General features: G+C 36.7%; 1 long non-coding RNA gene across 1 annotated transcript; it reads left to right on the plus strand.

Annotated features, from left to right (window-relative positions):
* Positions 1 to 900: 900 nt before the first annotated feature.
* On the plus strand, positions 901 to 21,027 carry LOC116662077. The gene is made up of 3 exons (XR_004318071.1): positions 901 to 1,074; positions 6,711 to 6,713; positions 21,017 to 21,027. It is a non-coding gene; the product is annotated as an uncharacterized LOC116662077 (long non-coding RNA).
* Positions 21,028 to 21,433: the final 406 nt, after the last annotated feature.

A 21,433-nucleotide genomic window follows, 5' to 3' on the forward strand; every position in this document is an offset into this window, starting at 1 on the left:
ATAATTGTGATCCTAATTTTATAGATGGGGAAACTCAGATTCAGAGAGATTAATAAGTAGCTCAAGGTCATATAACTACCAAAGACTCTCCTGACTAATGAGGTGTGACATTCCCCAATATCCAAGATCAGAAGATTGGAGTTTTATCATTGAAAAGTAAGGGAAATATTTATCATTTAACTACTGGTAAAGGAGGAGTATAAAGTTGGTGGTAGTGTTGATTTCAAAAGCATGTATTTATTACTCACTTTATTCCAAAATGATTGCAAATGACTTAAAAAAGAACATGTATAACAAAGAACATGTAAAATAAAACTCTTATTCATCAATCAGAGTAAAGAATTTATTTATTTATTTATTTATAATGGAAATATACTTGACATACAATATTATATTAGTTTTGGGTGTACTATATAATGATTCCACATTTGCAAACTTAAGAAATGATCTCCACAATAACTCTAGTAACTATCTCCCCTCATGCAAAGTTATTACAATATTATTAACCATATACCTATTACACAATACATCCCTATGACTTACTTACTGTATAATTAAAGGTTTGTACCTCTTAATCCCCTTCACCTATTTCTTTCACCCTACCCCTTCCTTTCTGGCAATTTATTGTCTGTGTCTGTGAGTTAGTTTCTGTTTGGTTGTTTGTTTTGTTTTTTAGGTCCCACATGAAATAAGATGATGCGATATTTGTCTTTCTCTGCTAACTGATGTCTCTTATAATACCATCTGGATCCATCCATGTTGTCACAAATGGCAAGATTTCATTTTTCATGACAGGGTATTATTCCAACACACACACACTCACACACACACACACACACACACACACACACACACACACACACACACACAAATAAATTTAAAATTTTTAGAAACTTCTATATTGTTTTCCATAGTGGCTGCACCAATTTCCAATCCTAGCATCAGTGCACAAGGGTCCAGTTTTCTCCACATTCTCACCGACATTTGTCATTTGTTGTCTCTTTGCTGATATCCATTCTTACAGGTGTGAGGTGAATCTCATTGTGGTTTTGATTTGCATTTCCCTGATGATTAGTGATGCTGAGTATCTTCATGTGCCTGTTGGCCATCTGTATGTCTTCTTCAGAAAAATGTCTATTCAGGTCCTCTGACCATTTTTCAAAGGACTTTCTTTTTTGATGTTGAGTTGTAAAAGTTCTTTGTGTATTTTGGATATTAACCCTTTATCAGATATATAGTTTGCAAATATCTTCTCCCATTCAGTATGCTGAATTTTTTTTCTTGATAGCTTCCTTTTCTGTGCAAAAGTTTTTCAGTTTGATGTAGTCCCATTAGTTTATTTTTGCTTGTTTCCCTTGCCTAAGGAGACATATCCAAAAAAATATTGGTAAGGCTGATGTCAAAGAGCATGCTGTCTGTTTTCTTCTATGACTTTTTTGGTTTCAGGTCTTACATTTAAGTTTCTAATCCATTTTGAGTTTATTTTTGTATATGGTGTAAGAAAATGGCCCAGTTTGATTCTTTTGCATGTAGCTGTCTAGTTTTCCCAACACTATTTATCAGAAAAGCTATCTTTTCTTCATTGTACATTTTTGCCTCCTTAGTCACAGATTAATTGACCACATAAGCGTGGGTTCATTTCTGGACCCTCTATTCTGTTCCATTGATCTATGTGTCTGTTTTCATGCCAGTATCATACCATTTGATTACTGTAGCTTTGTTGTGTAGTATGAAATCAGGAAGTGTGATACCTCCAGCTTTGTTCTTCATTTTCAAGATTGCCTTGGTTACTTTGGGTCTTTTGCATTTCCATAAAATTTTTAGAATTATTTGTTCTACTTCTATGAAAATGACATTGGTATTTTGATAAGGATTGCTTTGAATATATAGCTTGCCTTAGGGAGTATGTTCATCTTAACAGTATTAATTCTTCTAATCCATAAGCACGGTATAACTTTTTATTTGCTGGTGTCCTCTTCAATTTCTTTCATAAGTGTCTTATAGTTTTCTGAATACAAGCCTCTTACCTCCTTACGTAAGTTTATTCCTAGGTATTTTACTCTTTTTGATGCCACCTGGGGGGTCCCACGACCAGTGCAACCCACTGGCTGGCAGAGCCAGTTCCTGGCACAGGTGGCTGCAGGCACTGGATTGTCTAAGGGCTGGTGCTGGCCTGCTGTTTGGTGGGGCCAGGTCTTGAGTTGGCTTGCTATGGGGCCAGGAGGGCCAGGGTCTGGACCTGGGCTTCTGGTGGCAGGGCCAGGTCCAGGGATGGCTGGCTGTTGAATGTGAGGGGGTCAAGTCTGGTGCCAGCCCACTAATGGAAGTAGCTGTGTCCAGGGCACCTGGGTGGCAGGGCTGAGGGGACCTGAGTTTGGTGTCAGCTTGTTAGTGGGCAGGGTTAAGTCACCATGTGGCTGGCCTCACGTTCCTGGGAATCTTGGAACTGTGTGAGCCTGCTGGTGGACAGGTAAGTCCCTGGTGCTAGTAAGCCAGAGGGAGGACTCTAAAACAGTGCTTGTTAGCACCTGTGCCTTTTGGTAGATTGAGCTCCCCAAAATGGCTTCCACTGGTGTCTATGTGCCCAGCGGAAGTCCCAGTTGCCTCCTTGCTTCTCTACGAGGCTCTTCAAGATCAGGAAGAGGGTCTGACCGAGGCTTTATTCAAATGACTGCCTCTGTAATGGGTCTCAGAGCTTGTGAGATCTGGGGCATGCCCTTTAAGCATGAAGCCTCTATTTCCTACAGCCCTCTAGCTCTCCAGTATGCAAACCACACTGAACTCCAAAGCCTGACCTTCTGGAGGCTCCTCTTCCCAGTGCAGGATCCCTGGGCTGAAGATCCCGATGTAGGTTTCAGACCCCTTGCTCCTTAGGGAGACCCTCTACAATTGTTATTTCCCTCCCTTTTGTGGGCTGCCTACCCAGGGCTGTGGGTCTTGACTGTAACACATCTCTACCCCTCCTACTTGTCTTGTTATGGTTACTTCTTTATACCTTTAGCTGTGGAAAATCATTTATGCTAGTCTTCAGATCATTATCATAAATAGCTACTCTGTAAATAGTTATAATCTTGGTGTGCCCATGGGATGACATGAATTTAGGGTTTTCCTACTCTGTCATCTTGGCCACCCTCCCAGGTTGATCAAGAATTATGACCATTTAAAATTTTTTAAAGTAACCTTTAAAAAAAAATAGCTTATTGTTATTTATTTATTTATTTTGCAGAGGGGAGGTAACTAGGTTTTATTGTCTATTTTTAGAGGAGGCACTGGGGATTGAACCCAGGACCTTGTGTGTGCTAAGCATACACTCTACCACTGAACTATATACTCCCTCCATGATCACTTAAATTTAAAGAATGGAATGAGAAGTCTAAACTAAACTTTCTGTTGAACATAAAAGGTTAATCATACATCTTGCTTTTCTGCCTTATAAAACCTAACTAAAATTATAGAAAAAAGTGTACTTGTATACAAGGAAAATGAGTAAGGGAGACAGAGGAAAATGTCAAGAGATTTCATCAGACTTATAGAAAGCATGTGGCTGAAACAGTGGCAACTGATTTATCAGAGGAAAAACTCAAGCTCCTACAGAGAGAGATACTGGCAAGACACATGCCAAACTGCCCAGTAGAACTCTTCAGAGTTTTAGCCATTGGAAGCATCAGATATTATGGAAAGTGGGGGTGGGGTGCAGGCTGAAAGTAGATTGGTTGCAAATCTCTTTTAGGGTTATTTGATTTGCACCTCTGGAGAAACACAGCTTTCCCTAATATAAATATCTAAACTAATTAATTAATTCATAGAGGAGTGTTGATGGAAAACTTGTCTATTTTAGAAAGTGCATTAAAATATTCTTATATAACACTTTGAGAAATTTCAGGAGCTTGGTATAAAAATACAGCTCATTGAAAATAATTTGTGGTGATTAGGAGGAGAGTCATAGTATATGACATTGCTATATCATCTTCTGATGTATTAGTTAAAGAATATAAGTTTAAATATGTGGAGAACAGATAGATTTCATTAGAAAATTCCCCAGAATATCATTTATTTAAGCTAGTCATTTGATAAAGAACATGTACATTGAAGGTGCATTAGGCCATTGACTACTGTCTTTCAAAGTCTCACATACCTATTGCAACCAGATTTAATATATTGAGACAGAGATTTGTATTAGAGTTTCTTAAAGATTTGTTTAGTATATTATTAATTGGGAGCTTGTCAATAGATCATATTTGGCACTAATGTTTAAGTGAGTAGCCCTACCTGTACCTAACCATTATTTTCATTTATTAAAATTCTATAATAATGTGGCATGTTAGAAAAAATCTGGGACATGATGAAGAGCCCTGAGTCTGAGACAACTTTGTTACCAACTATGGAAGTCGTATTGGGTCACCTTGAAAATCATTCAATTTTTGTTAAATTCAGTTTGATTAAACATTATTAATCACTAGCATGGCAAGGTGATTGTTAAGAGCATTACTAAAACCTCTGTAGTTCAAACATTGATCTACTTAATATCTTTGGGTGTCTATTTGCAAATGAGAAAATTTAAGCACAGTATCATAACTCTCTGGCACTCAATTCCTCAATTCTCTAACATATTTAAACAAAAATATTGAATTCTAAAAGCAGCTACTGTCAATATTTTAAGGTAATCTTTTACATTTTTTCTTCAAAAAATAGGGGATATGAAGATGCCTACCTTAGTTCAAACCAATGTTTGTGTATTGTTACTCTTAATCTATGAGTTTGTTACAGAATAATTTTTTTTTACTTTGATGGATATCCTATACATTGATGTTTCTTTAGGTTTAAGATATTTTTAGTTACAAAATTATAATTCTAATTTTCATTTGCCTGAGGGATATAGAATCCTTCAATGAGTCACTCAAGGGGCCCTGACAGAGGAGGTAGTAATAACACAAATCCATAGAGATTAGCTCACTTATTTGTTTCAAATTATGTCAACTATTCAGTCTTTGCAAATGGGATGTAAGCTAGCACTGGCTTTCACTGCAGAAATAAAACTATGGTTATTTGAACCAGAAAAATATATTTGAATAAGCCATGTATAGGAAAGGTGATTTGGCCAAATTGATTGCCAAGAAAGATGAAAGATGTGCTAGTTATTAGAGCCATGCAACTTCCAAAGAGCTTAAGCTCAGACTTAAATTTATAATAAGAAGTTGAGCTTCACTCATTGGTAGAAATAATCTGGTATATAAGCTGCCAGCCATCAATTGAGTACATGAATATGTGGGCCAGGGGAAAGGATAGACTTTTCAGAGCCAAGATATCAAATATTTCTAGAAAATACCCAAGTGACAAAACCTAGTTAGGATCAGATATTCTGAATCACAAGGGAGGAGTCTCTGGTAGTACACAGAAGTTTGGTAAAATAAATGGGGTAGTAGAACTTTCTAGAACCGAAGCCAGAGGGGTATCTAGGAGAATGTGAAGAACTCTAGGAAAAAGAGTAGATAGTTGTAGCTTTAAGAAGTGTTGGAGGAAGGTATAGCTCAAATGGTAGAGTACCTGCCTAGCATGCATGAGGTCCTGGGCTCAATCCCCAGTGCCTCTGTTAAAAATAAACCTAATTACTTCTCCCACCCCTCCCCCCACCACACACAGTGTGAACTTTGATTGTATACTATCCATGTGTCAGGTACTATGTGAAGCATTTAAAAAAATTATGGTATTTAATTATAACACTGGAAATATATTTGTTTTGCATTTAGGAAAATTAAGTTGATAGAGTTTGTGGGGCTTGCCCCCAAAACACCTAGTTGATAAATGGCAGAGGTAGAATTCAAGAGGCTTGAATTCAAAGCCTTTTACCACACTTCTCTGTTGTTGAGGTAAATTGGATTCTTTGAACCCATGGAAACAAAGAAAGGAGATGTAGAAATTCCATGGGTCTCACCAGACAGGAAAACAGTAAGGTTTTTAATATAAAACTTAATAGTTTCATACTCTCCATTTAGATGTAGAGACAACACTAGTCAAAAGATCTTGGTTTGAACTTGAGAATTAGGTAAAGGTGTATTTTAGGGGCAGTATTCTGGATAAATCTCATTTATATCCATTGAGACATGCCTGTGGTAAATCCTCTCCAATTGTTTGAGTTCAGTGTCTGCCCTTTGGAATTGTCTGCTTTGTTAGCATCCTCAGAATTTGAAAGCTTTGTGGAGTCTAGAAGGGAAATCCTTTGCAATATATGCATTAACACTTCCCTTATGTCAAGGATGACTTCAGAGAAGGTACCTCTACACTTAGAGTGGTACTTAACATCAGTCTGAAACAGCAGAACTTGATTTCCATCTTTAAATATCTTGCAGGTAATATCATAGGGAGAATTTAGATAGGGAAAATGGATAAACGACTTTGCAGAACTCTCTAAATTAAGCTTTGACAATGTTATTTCAATAGTAGATTTGAAATTATTAGAAATTTAAACTATTATAATGGAAAGACAGAAACTATATGCTAGAGTAAATTAGAATTTTTCTTTAGATTATTTACACCTCAGTTGCTTTTCATTAGCAGAATTTTCTACACAATTTTAGCCTTTCAAGCTGAATTCCTTTGATTCCAACACTATTCAACTAATTCCAGAAAATTTTTCTGTTCTTATGTAAATTCTAATGCAACAGAAATAAAATCTAAACAGAAATAAGAAGAAATAAGCACTATGTATTAAGGCAGTTATGAGTATGTTGATTAAACATGATGTAATTATAGAAAAAGCACAGATCACTTGTACCACATAGCAGCTATGTGGATGCTACCTAAATTCCTTAAGCTCCAATTTTTGCATCTGTATAATCGGATTACCTCAAGAATGGTTTTGTATTAAATGAGATAATGCCTGTGAAAGGGCCTAGGTCATGATAGATGTTCAATAACTGTGATTTTTTCTCGCCTTTCATGTCATGTACTTCCATCATTGAATCAAGGTGTGTAATAGCTGGAATAAAAGACTATTATTATATTCTTTCAGAGACTGAGATTGGATCACTCTAGGTACTTAACCTCCATATCCACCTTGGGAATTCTGTCATATCAAAGAAGCACCTGGAATTCTGTATCAGAGAGCACCCTGAATCTCCAAAGAAGCAGGAAAGTCACTTTGAAGTAAGAGCAGAGAAAAATCCACATTCCTTAGGTTTAAAGTATTGATTAATCCCAGCATATAAAAACACATTTCAGGGCATCATTGGACGTATCCCAAATGTCCTCTGGCTAGTCCTTAGGAAACTGGTCCCAAATTCCTTTACTTGGGGGCCATAAATGTGAAAGAACCAGCATCCCTATGGAGGCCCTAAGAAGCTGCAGTCCCTGTGGCCAAATCATTGTTTGGGGAGAAATGAGAAATAGAGTGATTGTGAGAGTCTAAGATGCTCTAAAATCAAAAGCAGGGGTTGCTAACAGATGGCCCATGGAGCACATCTGGCTTTCAAACATGTCACCTTCGGCCCACGTAACTGGTTAAAAATGCCATTTACTTTATTATTATTTTTTAATTTAATTTTATCTTTTTGGGGGAAGGTAGTTAGATTTACTTATTTATTTATTTTTAGAGGAGGTACTGGGGATTGAACCCAGGACCTTGTGTATGCTAAGCATGCGCTCTACCACTTGAGCTACACCCCTCCCTGCCAAGATACCACTTAAATATAACTAAGAACTGTAAAGATACAGCAATATTTCTCAAAGTGTGCTCTGTAGAACTGGTTTCTCACAATGAGTTAATCATTTTCCTGAGAAAACGAAATTATCCCATTGTTGTAAAACAATGAGACAAAAACTAAATATGATCCTCCTATCTTGCAGATTCAAAACACATAATAGTTTTATTCAGTGACCCAATAATTATTGTAATAAAGGAGTCTATAACTTAGTGTTTTCAAATTATATTTGATGCTGACACCCTTTTCAAGGCATAATTGATAATATGGGTACCACACAGTTTGGGAAAATCTCAACTGACAATTTGGAGATGGATTCAGGGGATGGCGAGAGAATAAAATAGGACATAGGCAATATATAGACATCTGGTCCTACAGAGCGATTAGGGTAATGAGTAAAGCTTTGGTAGTGGTGGTAATAGAAGTGATGGCAGAAATATCCCAAACTTTCAGAGTATAAAAGAGAATTCTGGGAGTTTTGTTGTCGCAGTAATGCAACTGATTGGTAACTGAGAATCAAGTGACATTCTGATTGCTACCCAAAGACATGATTGTTATTTAGGCTTAGATGTTCCTGTAAAATGATGGTGACACTTGTGTTTGACACTGTACCACCATATTCTGGGAAGGAAGTAGAACATACTGACTAAAAGCATGACCTCTGGAGGCATATTGTATGGCTACAAATCCTGGCTCTGCTACTTACACTGTGTGACTTTGGTCTAGTTATTAAAACCACCTATACTTCAATTGTCTCATTTGTAAAATGGAGATAATAACAGAAACTAGTTCAGTGTTTTATTGAAATAATTAAATGTTATAATTCACAAAAATCTTAGAACAGTGTCTAGTATATAGATGTCCATCCCTGAAAATTAACTCTTATCACTGGTAATTGTATTATTATTATTGTTACTATTATCTCAGTGTGTTTGTTAAAAAAAAAAACAAAAAAAGTGACTGAGAAATGTAATTAAAACTTTCCATCACATGTCTGTGAGTCTGTTTCTGTTTTGTAAATAAGTTCTTTTGTGTCATTTTTTTAGATTCCACATATAAGTGATATCATAAGAGGGTGGGAAGGGATAAATTGGGAGTCTGAGATTTGCAGATACTAACTACTATGTATAAAATAGATAAACAATGAGTTTCTACTGTATAGCACAGGGAACTATATTCAATATCTTGTTGTAACTTAAGGAATATATGTATGTATATGTATGACTGAAACATACATGTATACCAGAAATTGACATAACATTCTAAATTGCTATACTTCAAAAAAAAAAAAAAAGAGAAAAAAGAAAAAAACAATTAAAACATAAAAAAACTTCCATTGCAAAATTTTGTTTTCCGATGAGTAATAAGTTACATCACAAAAGTTTGTTTGGCCTTAGCCTCTAAGACTCCTTGTTACTGTGTTAACTTTTAAGCTCTGAAGGACTTGTAAAGACAGATAAGGAAATTGACTCTAAAGGATCATCCTTGAAGACTATTAGAAGAAGGTGGTACAGTTTCTCCTTGGGTGTGTGTATTTTTGTGATTTCTCTGTATACTGCAAATTGACATTATTTTGTCAATTAACCATTCAAGATAGACTGCTAATAATGCTCGTGAAAGTAAGTTATGTTTCTTATAGTGTTATATGGCAGTAGAAAAGAATCTACTGCAAAATGGGAATATAGCTACTTATCATTAATTTGGAAGGGTAATAAAAAACAATATAAAGACAGTAGTTATCCTACCACATTATAGACTGCACATTTAGCTTCTTCGCTTAACCAGTTCCATTTATAAATTTCCTTAATTATCTCCCACGAGAGATTTTAGCAAAAACATTTTGAAAACTTACGTAAATTGGTAATACTCGGTCAACTTTATATGGCGTGAATTTATTCCAAGTATTTGGTTTTTGGAATCTACTTCTCTGGGCTAGTTTGCTTCTAAATGCATCACTTCAAGGAAGTGGTAATAGAAATGTACAATTTATTGTGTTATTCCCTTGATAGTGTTACACATTCTAAGAGAAATCACCATTAGGATAGTAGCATCCTCATGAGAACAGGAAAAAAGACATCTATTTTCTTCATAATCAATGCCCAGAAACTCTGTGGAAAGTTCCCCTTTGATGTTTTACCAATAGCTGATTTTATTAAGTACTTTCTTTCCACCAGGCACTTTACATATGTTATTTTATTTAATCCTTAAGTAATCTTATGAATCTGTAAGAGTCATCCTTGACTTGTCTTTTTTTCCCCCCTTAGGTCACATTTCATTTATCATCAAATCATGTCAGTTCTAATTCCCAAATCTATCTCTTTTTCATCCAATTCTCCCCATCTCTCATTCCAGTAATAGCCAACATAATCTATCACTTGAACTACAAGAAGGGCCATTTTCCCCTGTACAGTTCATTCTTTATAGGATAAGCAACATTCACCTGTGTTGGGTGAAGGGTGATCCAGGGAAGGTGGATTGAAAAGGTACAGTGACATACAGCAAGCATGTTATCTGATTCTGTGCTCAGTATTAATGTAGACAAATTTTGATGCCATGACATTTTCAATAATATCAGTGGTCTTTTGTTTTCCCTGGATTATTTCAACCTGTCGTTTTTATTCCAGTATGAATCTATCTATAAGTAGTGCTCAACTTTTTTCAGGTGTGAATAAAGATGAGAAATTTGTTGTTTAAATGTGCTTAGCCTCCCAGAAGAAACTGATTACAATTGATCCATTGCCTCTGTCATAAACCTATCTGCTGGCGAGGATCATTAAGTTTCGATAGTTTTATCAGACATCTGTACTGACACCTATGCTAATGTGTTCCTATCCTATATCCCCTATTTACTCTTGGCTGTTTCTGTCACATAGATCAAAATGTCCAAGTGTTGCACTAAATAATAGCCCCAGGAACGTCTGAGACCAACAACAAGAACAGATAATCCATAAAATGAAAAGATTTCTTTTCTTTTCTTCTTTCCTTTCTTTCTTTCTCTTTTAGTTAGTTTTGTTTTGTTGTTCTACCCTCCCAAGGAAGTGATCTAAGTACGGGCTCTTTTTGAAGTTAATGTGAATTGCAGGCATGATTCAGCTCCACAGGGTTTATAACAAGATGAAAATCAGAGTCTTAGTCTCATAGCAGAAAACACCGTAACAACACTTGCTGTGCTATTAAGGACTGCTTCCCTTTTTTGCTGTTTATTTTAAAGTGATGACACAAACTGTCAAGGAAGAGATTCTGTTACCAGCAGCTATTCAACATAGAGTTTACAGAAAAAAAAAAAGGGAGATATAGGATATATATTCAGTCTGTGGGATGAATGAAGGGCACACAATTGATTTAAACTAACACATATTTCAAGGTAGATTTTCAAACTAGAATCCGATCACTTATTTGAACTATTAGAGAAATTAAGTCATGGACCAGAATTTATAAAACTCAATTCCACACTACCTGTATTCATTTGATGCTTTCGTATATTTTTGCCTTTACTCCCTCTTTTAAAATCGAGGCTTTTTTAGAGCAAAGACTCTGAGTTTTAAGTCTATATTGCAAGTGTGCCTAAGCCCTGGACCATCAAGTTTCTAGTCAACTACTCACCTCATTCTCTATGAAGTTACTTTAATCCTTTACCACCTTCCCCAAATCCCTGAAGTCCTCGGTCTCTCCTCTTACATTTGCTAGATGATCAATCCTGTTACTTCACAAAGGTAATTTAAAAAATCCAGCTACAAATTTCCCTCTCTCCCTTCTCTGCCTCTCTCCCTCTCACTTTCCTGCCCCCTCTCCCTCTTCCTCTTTCTCTTTACCTACATGTCGCCCAACATCAAGACTCTTTTTTACCCTCTCTTCATGCATTTTAATATAGGTTTGGATAAACTAATGGACTTGGCTTCACGCACGAGTATTCATTGGCTTTTCTATGTAGAAAGTCCACCTACGTAGACAGTGGGGCTGAGAGTGTTTCTTCTGTTGTAGTTGAATCATCGTTTAGCACCAAATACCATAAATATGGCCCTATTACTGGATCTTGCAGGGGAAGGGACAAGAAGTCCTTTTCACTATTACTCAAAAGTGTCTTTTAGTTTCAACCAGGTGGTAGCTGAGCAGTTTATAAAGTGATATTGAGTTATCTAATACATACTATTTCTAAATGCATCATATACAATATTAGACTTGCCAGGCAGAAAACGCTTTCCTGTTTTTTGTATTGTTTTGTTCTGTTTTGTTTTGGAGGGGTGGTATTTAACATGTTTTCACTAGCCCACCTTTTTTTTTTTTCTTCAATTGGTATGTAGTTATTGAAAGTGATGTTTATGCTCTCTTCCTGATAAAAGTCAGGATATTTTCTGGTCCAAAGTATATAAATTGAATTTGAATGGGTAAAATGATGTAAGTAAAGCTGCAACTTTCGCAATGGAACAAATGAAAAGTGGAGTGAAAAGACAGCAAAAGCCATTTCAGAGTAAACCTTAGGCCGCAGAATATTAGTATTACAAGGAAATTTAGAGATCACTAATCCAAAGTCTCATTTTGCAGATGAAGACATCTGTGACATTAGAAGTGTCATAGGATGATGACAAAGCAAAATACATTGTAGACTCAAACCTCCATTTCCACTTTCATTATCTTTGCCCCATCATATGATAGCTGGAAGATTTCATTCCCAAAACAGAATTATTGTGGGATAATTAAATAACTGTGACTTGTTAATTTTTATTAAATGAAGTCAGTCATTAAAAGGATACCTCATGTGTACCTTAATTGTATTTCTGGCTAAGATTAATATTTAAATAATCAATATCGTTAAAACACTCATAGCACATATTTAAGAGCATATAAACATTGAGCAATGGAGAAAATTGTACTTAACATTGAGTTTTTTAAAAAATTCAAATAAGGACCTAGACTATATCAGAGGGGTTTTTATTGTGTGGTTGTCTTTTTGTTCTTTTCTTCTTTTGCTATAAACCTACCTCAAACATAAGTTGCCTGATCAACAAAATATGATGTATGATTTGAAAGAGCTAAAATAGTAGAAATAAATTAATCACATTTATGCCTCTCAAATGTTACAACAATGACGAATGGCAGCCCACAGAATGCTGGTGAATCACCCAGAGCATTATTTTTGATACTGTAGGTCTCACTCACAGACACACTGACCCTTCACTGTGTCCCTGACAAGTTTGGTTATCGAATTCTAGCTTTTGGACATTCATTCCAATTTTTCCAAGTCGTTACTTAATTTTTTTAAAGCACAGGCTCAGCCTGCCAACAGTTCTATTGATTACTCTTCTGTCGTCTTTCTTTCTTCATGAAACACAGGCAGTAGACACATTCTTGAATCTTAGTCATATTATAAATAGAATAAATTATTAATTTCAAGTGAGAGGAATAAAGGAAATTTTTTTGTATGTTAATATTAAAAGCTGAAATAGAAAGCCTGGGTTCGTTCTTTCACTCATTCAAGTACTGTTTATCCAGTATTTATTAGGATACTGATCTAAGCTCTGAGGATGTAGTGGTGAACAAAACAGGTACAGGTCCAGCACACTAGTGGATACATTCTAGTTGCCACAGGAGATAAAGGAGTCTTGTCTTGGGGATGGAGCACAGTTAGTAGAAAAATGAGAGAAGGGAAAGAGCCTTGTGTATTGGAATTTGGTCAAAAACCTCTGATGGCTAAGAATGGGGCAGTCTTTCCCTTGGTAATGGAGAAAGGAGTAAATGAAGGTCAGAACTTCCTTGTGGGAAACCACTCTCTTTAAGTTGTGAGTTCCTACTCATCTTTCAACATCCAGCTCTACTATCTCCTTTAGGAAGCCCATTTGGGTAAGCATTTCAGACACAAGCAGAAAAGAGAGGTGTTTGAGGAGAGGAGGGTACCATCAGATTCTAACTTAGACTCCAGATAATTTCCTAACTCCTCCCACCCTGTGCCCAAACGGCTTCTTAATATTCCTTCAGAATGATTCAACTTTGCAACCCGCTTAATTAGCTTTTTGGGGGGAGATGGGAGGAGGTAATTAGGTTTATTCATCTATTTATTTAATGGAGGTACTGGGGCTTGAACTCAGGACATTGTGCATGCTGGGCATGCACTCTGCCACTGAACTATACCCTGCCCCACAACAACCTGCTTAGAGACTGCTTCTTCCATGTACCTTCAAAATGGCAGATCTTAAGATAAAAACAATCCAATAGCTTCCACCATTTTACTTCCCTATAGAGCTTGGGAAGACATGCAGAATAACCAGAAAGTAGACATAGGATCATCTGGTCACTAGCATTGGGTGATTTGCTCAGGGATAGTGACTTTCTGCTTTCATGGAAATGAGTTAGAAGGTGTTTCCATATCTTTACTTTAGAACCAAGCTTTCAGATCAAGGAAAAAATTGTTTCAGCCAAAGTGAAAAGCAACAGTTTAAAAGGTGAGAAGAGGCTTGGTGTGTCAGAGAAACAAGGAATGCTGACAGCAGCTGTGAGCCAGAGGAAGTGCAGTAACGAGATGACACTGAACTGAATTTGGCTTGAAGGTGTAAGGGAACTTTTGAAAGCTTTCCCCTTCTTCCAAGAAACAAAAATCACTATGGGATTGGAGGAAAATATTATAAATTTTTAAATGTGATAACATTGTATCAATAGTTTTAAAGTAACATATAGAATGAGATATTATAGTCATAAGGTATGTATAGGTATACGAAAATTCAGCCTCCTACACACACACACATACACACACACACACACACACACACACACACACACACACACACACGTATACAATTTCTAAGCCAGGACTTCAAATTAAATTTTAATCCACATCATTTCCACACATTATTCAGAGTATCTGATTAGAATACGTCACATGGAAAATTCAAATAAGCCATGGCTATAGGGTGGTAGGTAGAAAGGAAGACAAAATAAGAGAATTCTTGTGGTCTAAGGTTGGTACTTGTTTTGTTTTGTTTTGTTTTGTTTTTGTTTCCCTAACCACCAGAAATAATCAATGATTTTTTTTTTTTAATTGGAAATATCAGCAGTTCCCAGGAAGGAAGCTAACTAAGATGCTGTGGGAAGAGGGTCACTTCAGTTCCCTGAAGGCAAGGTCCTAATGTGTTTAACATTTCTTTTTTTAAAGATATTTTTATTGACATATAGTTACTACAAGATATTGAATATAGTTCCCTGTGCTTTACAGTAGAAACTTGTTCATTTAACATTTCTAATTTCTTATTTTAGTTAGATCAACGTGGCTTTTGTGGATTTGATTGCCCAAAGAAATGTCTTTGAATATCTGGCTTTAAGAAGGTAGAGGAACTAGTATATCAAGGGCTCAAGTTTGGAAATCTGAGGCAAAATAGAAAATCTGGTCCCCAAATTTCTTTATCCTTTTTAATCTCTTAATCTATTTAAATCTCATTCTCATTAGGAATTGATCCGATTTGGTGAATCCTCTTTACTTGTTACCACCAGTGCAGTCTCATCAATCTAGTTTGGTATCATATTCTTGACTCCCACATGTAATAGGATTTATTTTAAATATGCTCCCAAAGTAAAACTCAAGCATAAAGAATGGACAATTATTACAATCATTGATAGTAAAGATATCAAATAAAAATGTTTCTTTGGTATACCTCATAGTTGGCAATGACCATCAGTATGTGGTATTTTCATACTTACTGAATTTATTTGAAGTGAAACAATACTTCATTGGCAATTTATATGAGATAACAGTAAATGATTACTGAATGAATGAGTAAATAACTACATGCATGTTTTCATACCAACTATGAACTTTATTCTAGCTGATTATTGACCGTTATCTTCCACAGCACTATTTGAGTTGGTGTAGATCTAAGTTAACTTGAGCCAAAAAGCCCTACAAGTGGGATGCAAATAGTTTTTCTTGGGAGTCCTGCTTCATGGGGATGTTAGGCATTTAGATAGAAATGAGCACCAGGCAGGGGGAGAGGAAGAGGAAAGGAGCAACCCAGAAAATAACAGGATGTCTGCACTCAGGTAAGGGGTTCCAAAAACATTTACTTTCTTTAAATGAAGGCCAGCAAAGAAGCCAGCTAAGATTCAATGCTGCAGCTGCTCAGTAGAGAGAAGGACCCGGCTTAACCTGACCCAATGTTCATTATAATGTAACTAACATTGCAGTTGGAGCCCCTCCCGTAGGTTTCTCTTTGTACATTATGGGTAAAAACATGTGTAAAAGAGTATCTTCTATTCCCCTCTTCCCTGTAATAGGAGGACTAGTTATACCTACTTACCATTACCTAAACTTGGTCGGCTTCTCCAATAAGTAGATGGCTATTGTAAAGAATTTTTTCTTATCATCCAGATTATAAACTATGTCTTGTACCAGCTTTAGCACACTTGCAGTTTCCTCCCATAGAGACTGTTCCATCTTTCTCTGGCCTTTCTGTTATCTCTTCAGAGTCAAAATCCTGTGCCATCAACCAAAAGCCTTTCCAGTACAAGATCTGATGAAGTCACCCTGGTTATAATGACCTTGGATACATGAGGATGATTCAAGTTCCTGACAAACTTAGAGACAGAGACTGCCTGCTTTAAGAGAAAGGCGTGAAAGGCATTCTCCTGTTGTTTTAGAACCAAGCTTTTAGGTTCTTGGAGCAAATTTCCCAGCTAGACTGAAAAACAAGAGTTCAGAAGATGAGAACAGGTTTGGTGTGTCAAGGAAACAGAGGGAAGTTGGACTAGACAAGGGATGAGCCTCAAAATTAGAATTAACTGCTTGCCCTGTTTATATTTCTTGTTTTGCTTTATTTTGACAATGTTTTGCCAAGCACAAGCTCTATATGACTTGCAGGTAAGTGTTTGTGCTGTGTGTGTGTGGAGGTGGGTAGGGGTGGGGGGCCTAGGGGCTGGGGGAGTGGAGCAAATGACATATTGTTCCAAGGCCCAAGTAATGAAACAATGCTTTGGCCATACTAGGTCATTTACCTCTGGGTAGAAACAGTCTTCCCTTCCTTCCCAGGTTTTCAGATGTTCACCTTGCTTAAATCTCTAACCTCCCTTCAGTAAATGTGTAGAATTAAGGGGCCTTAAGGCAATCAAAAGAAGACTCCTTGAGGTTGTTCACTTGTTGTGGAATCACAGACATCTCCGAGAAACAGATTAAAATTATGGACAACCTTACCCTCTCTTCCCTGGACAGAAAAAAACACACGTGCACACAAATCTTTGCCTGGTTTCAGGACATTTATAACTCATCTAAAAGTCATTCATGGGACCTTTAGGAGTATTTAGACTCCAGGTCATAAACTTCTAAACCCAAAGATCTCATAAATGGCAGCACAGGGTCAGATTAAGTAGGTAGGCGTGAGTTTTATTTTCTGAATTGTAACAGCTAAGACCACCTATGCCGGAGGCTCTGCTGCATTCTCTTTTCAATGTTCGTCTCTGTCAACTGTCTAGCGTCTAACTCAAGAACTCAGAAGAAAAATTCACCTTCATGCCTTGTTACTGTTTCCACTGTGACCTGTGCACCCTGCCCTTTCCCCTTCTCTTAGTGCGGAACAGACAGTCTTCATATCAGTTTCACCAGTGTGGACAAGATCCAAAGGTTTTATTTATTTGTTTTTCAATTTCTTTTTTTTTAACTTGAAAGTATTTCTATGTGAAAGCCACTCAAATGGGACATAAATCAAGGATATTTTGATGGAGTCAGAAGCATAGATTTCCCCGCTTTATCAAAGACTAAGAGTTGTCCAACATAACTGCTTCACTAAGAGGCCATTTTTGCTTCATTAAATGAGGCAACCAAGTGAAATGGTTGCAAAATACTGGGGAAAACATCATGACCTTTATTAGTGGTTCTCAAAATGTGGTCTATGCATCTGAATTACTTATCTGTTTTCGGCTCAGAAGTCTGCATTTTGAAAGCATCTCACATAATTCTGATGCTGGACTGCACTTTGAGAAACACTGGCCTAAACGATTCAGTCCTTAGGCAACTAGTCACAAAAACATGGAAAGCCATGGCCTAATGCGGGGTGGATGGGGGAGAGGAGGGTAATTGTATATCAGTATATAGACAGAAAGGTGCTTTTGTCTATAAATTGCCTAAGTTGGCAAAGTAGTACAGAGTTTTACCTGGGAAATGCTTCATTGTGTCCAATGGAAATTCTATAGTGACTGTCAGAGTCATTTACTGAAATCTCTAGTTAGCATTCTCGACTTAAATAAGAAATTCATATTTGAATAGGCTTTACGTTGTAATAAGGAAACTACAATTATTTGTGTTAGTGTACAAATATATTGAACTCAGATAAAAGACATTAGTTTTGCTCTTTAACTAGATATTATCCTGGTGCTTTAAGGGTAATTATTATCCTATTAAATATGCTGAGCCAATTATGCCAGTGTAATCAAAAAGTCAAATTAGGATTGAGGAAAATGCTACCTTGGTCATATTTCTAATTTCTTCATTAAAGACCAACTACCTTTGCAATCACTAAAAGAGATACTTAATAAAAGTCTATGGGATACTGAGCTAAATTGGCTTTCTCTTAGAAAGACAACTCTATAAGAACTATAAGAACTACTGTGAGTTTGGCCTTGTTCTCTGTTTATTTTGTATTTCCCCAGCTGCCTGACCAGGGAAAGAAGAGATCTCTTTCAGTAAAGAGCACACTGGTCATTAATTTACAGCAATGGCACCTGACATCTATTCTAACTGGGCCATGAAAAGATAGCTTCACAGTCCATTCTCTTATACACTCCCTAGTACAAAGATTCACTCTGTCCAAACAGGGAAAGACTGCCATTCTCAAATGCTGTGGATTTCTTTCTAAGTGAGGCAATTAAACAGAAAAGGAGAGCAAATACCATGTCTGAACAGTTTCGCTGCCTTTTTGGAGAATCGTGGACTCTTTGCTGCTTGTTCAAAATCATTCTAATTATTAACAGCCTATGCTGCTTTGAAATTTGGAGATGTTTCACTTTCAGTGGGGTGATTTCTGCCCCTTGGGAAAATTGCTTTAGTTCTTTTATTAACGGGAGGTATATAAAAATTGCTCCTGTGGTGTCTTATTTGGCACTGATCCAGGAGTTCATTGAAAAATCATTTATGAGTGCACAAGATTTACCAATAAAATAAATAATTGCCTTGGACATTAGCAATCATTTGCTTTTCATTACCGAGATCAAAGATTCTTGTCATTCCTTAGAATTTCTTCATCTCCATGATTTATTTTCTTTCTTTCCAAGAAGTGATGTAATTTGTGTAGTAGACATGCACTCCTTTTCAGCATACCCTGCCGAAGGGAAGATGTTTATATTGATTTTCTTCAAATATTCTACAGCGAAACCATCTGCAGGAAAGAAAAGGACTGCATTAGTGAGACTAAAAGGCACGTTTTTCAAATATTAAGGATGGCTACTTCTAGGTTTGGTTTTTCAGTGCTTTAGTTTACATAATACAAGGTCTATTTGTTTTTGGTTCCACAGAGACGTACAGATATATTTCAATCTCCTAGACAAAAAGTAGAGTTATCAATTATGAGGAGAAAATTTCCCCTATAGACTAGAATGCTGGCAGTGTTTCTAAAAATGTGTTTACTTGTAATATTTATTGGTCAGAAAAAAATGAAAGAAAACTAAGCCTTATAAAAACAACTTCTTCCTGCCTGCTCAAGGGGGTATAAGGGAAACAGTCTGGCATTGTGGAGCCAGATAGATCTGATTTTTAATACTGGCCCTATTCCTTACTAATTGTGTGATTAATGGCAGTGCGATCATTTGTCTGAGCTTCAGTTTCCTCAGCTGTAAAATGGGAATAAATCTTGTACTTGTCACAAGAGTCTGTTGTGAGTGTTAAGTAAGAGAAAAATATGAAACGGACATCTGGTAAGTCCTTGTGTTTTCTTTAAGATATTGTTTATTTAGAAATTAGAATTATGTATTCAAGCAGGTCAATTCATACATCCAAACACTTAATTATTAAAAAAAATGATTATTGAGCATTTCCAGGTTTCACGTACTATACTTGAGTCTGGTGCTTCAAAGAGAACAAGAGAAAAAATCTGGTCATCACAGACTTTACAGTAAACTGTAATAAATGAACCTAGCAAATGAACATAAAATTATAACTGTGGCAAGGACTAAGAAGTGGAGGCATAAAATGCTATCAGAATGTATAACAAAAGGATTGTACTTAACAAAGAGAGGCCAATAAATCTTCCCTATAGAAGTGATCTATGAGAGGCCATCGCAAGGATGAAAAGGTGGTAAATAGATGAAGAGGAAAGAAAAAGCATTCAAAGCACAGGAAACAGCTGGTGTAAAGGTCCCGTACTGGGAGGTAGGGTGGTGAATATGTGAGCCCTAAAGATCAGTGTCCTTGTAGGGGAGAAAACAAGCTGTGGATATTGGCAGATAAAACTGAGAAAGGAGACAAGAACAATGTCATAGAAGGTCTTGTAATACATGGCAAAGTTTCGTTTATACACTGAGGGTAATGGGAAACCACTAGAGAATTTTTTTCACCCCTTGCTATGAGAGGTGACATGATTGGATTCGTTCTCATGACAGAGGTCTGGAGAAGCAGTTGGAGAAGGGCCTGAGTGGAGGCAAGGAGACCAGTTATGGGGATATTTCTTTAATTCAAATGAGAGGTGATGGTGGAATTGGTAAAAAGTGGGTGGATTCAAGCAGCGTTGCGGGAAGGATTAGTGGCTCCCAAGGGTGATGGTTAAATACTTGCGTCCTCTCTACTTAGGCCATGCTTGAATTTGCTTGGGAATAAGTAAAAATTTTAACAAAACCGTGGGCATTCATTCATTTAATATGGAAATGAAATTTTAACAAAATTGCATGCTTTCATTCATTTCATACCAGTGACCATGCAAAATCGAGGTTAAAATTTTCTCTGATTGGCATCTAAGCAGCACCTACATACACTGGTTACCATACGTTTGCTATAACTTTAATGTCAACAAAAATATAGGGTTTAAAAATCAACCAAACATGAAGGTATGTTGGGTCTATGGGGTAAAAGAGAGTACGGTGTCAAGGATGACTCAAGGATGACTCAAGGGCTTCTGGCTCGTGTGCATGAATGGCAGGTGATACAATACAGTGAGATATAAGGAGAGCGTGTTTGCAGGGGAGGGTATAGCTCAGTGGGAGGGTGTGTGCTTAGCATACACGAGGTCTTGTGTTCAATCCCCAATGCCTCCATTTTTTAAAAAAAGTAGTAATAATAAATAAATAAACCTAATTACCTCCCCCACAAAAAAACAAATGAAAACCCCCCCCCAAGATCTGAGGAGAGCATGTTTGAGGTGAAGAGCATGTGATCAGTTTTGAACATAAGTCTGAGATCCCTTTAAGATATTCCAGAAAAAATATGAGTAGGTAATTGGATTTAAGGGTCTACTGCTCACATAAATAGTCCAGACTGGAGAAATCCATTTTGAGGCATTTTCAGGTAAGAGGTGATTAAAAGATGACCATGGAGGAGTCTTCTAGGTAAGAACTGAAGAATTCTAACAATTAATTGCTCTGTTAAGCTTGCAAAGGAGCCAGATAAAAAGTGACAAGAGATGGAGGGGGGGAAACCAAGAGAACGTTACTGACTCTAAGAGAAAAGTATTTAAAGGAGGAGAATGCTGCTGAGAGGTTAGGTAAAGACTGAATTATATCCACTGAATACAATGACCTAGAACTTGAACTTGTCAAGTACTGTTTCAGTGAATCTT

The sequence above is a fragment of the Camelus ferus genome, chromosome X, assembly GCF_009834535.1.
Source record: "Camelus ferus isolate YT-003-E chromosome X, BCGSAC_Cfer_1.0, whole genome shotgun sequence".
Classification (NCBI taxonomy): domain Eukaryota; kingdom Metazoa; phylum Chordata; class Mammalia; order Artiodactyla; family Camelidae; genus Camelus; species Camelus ferus.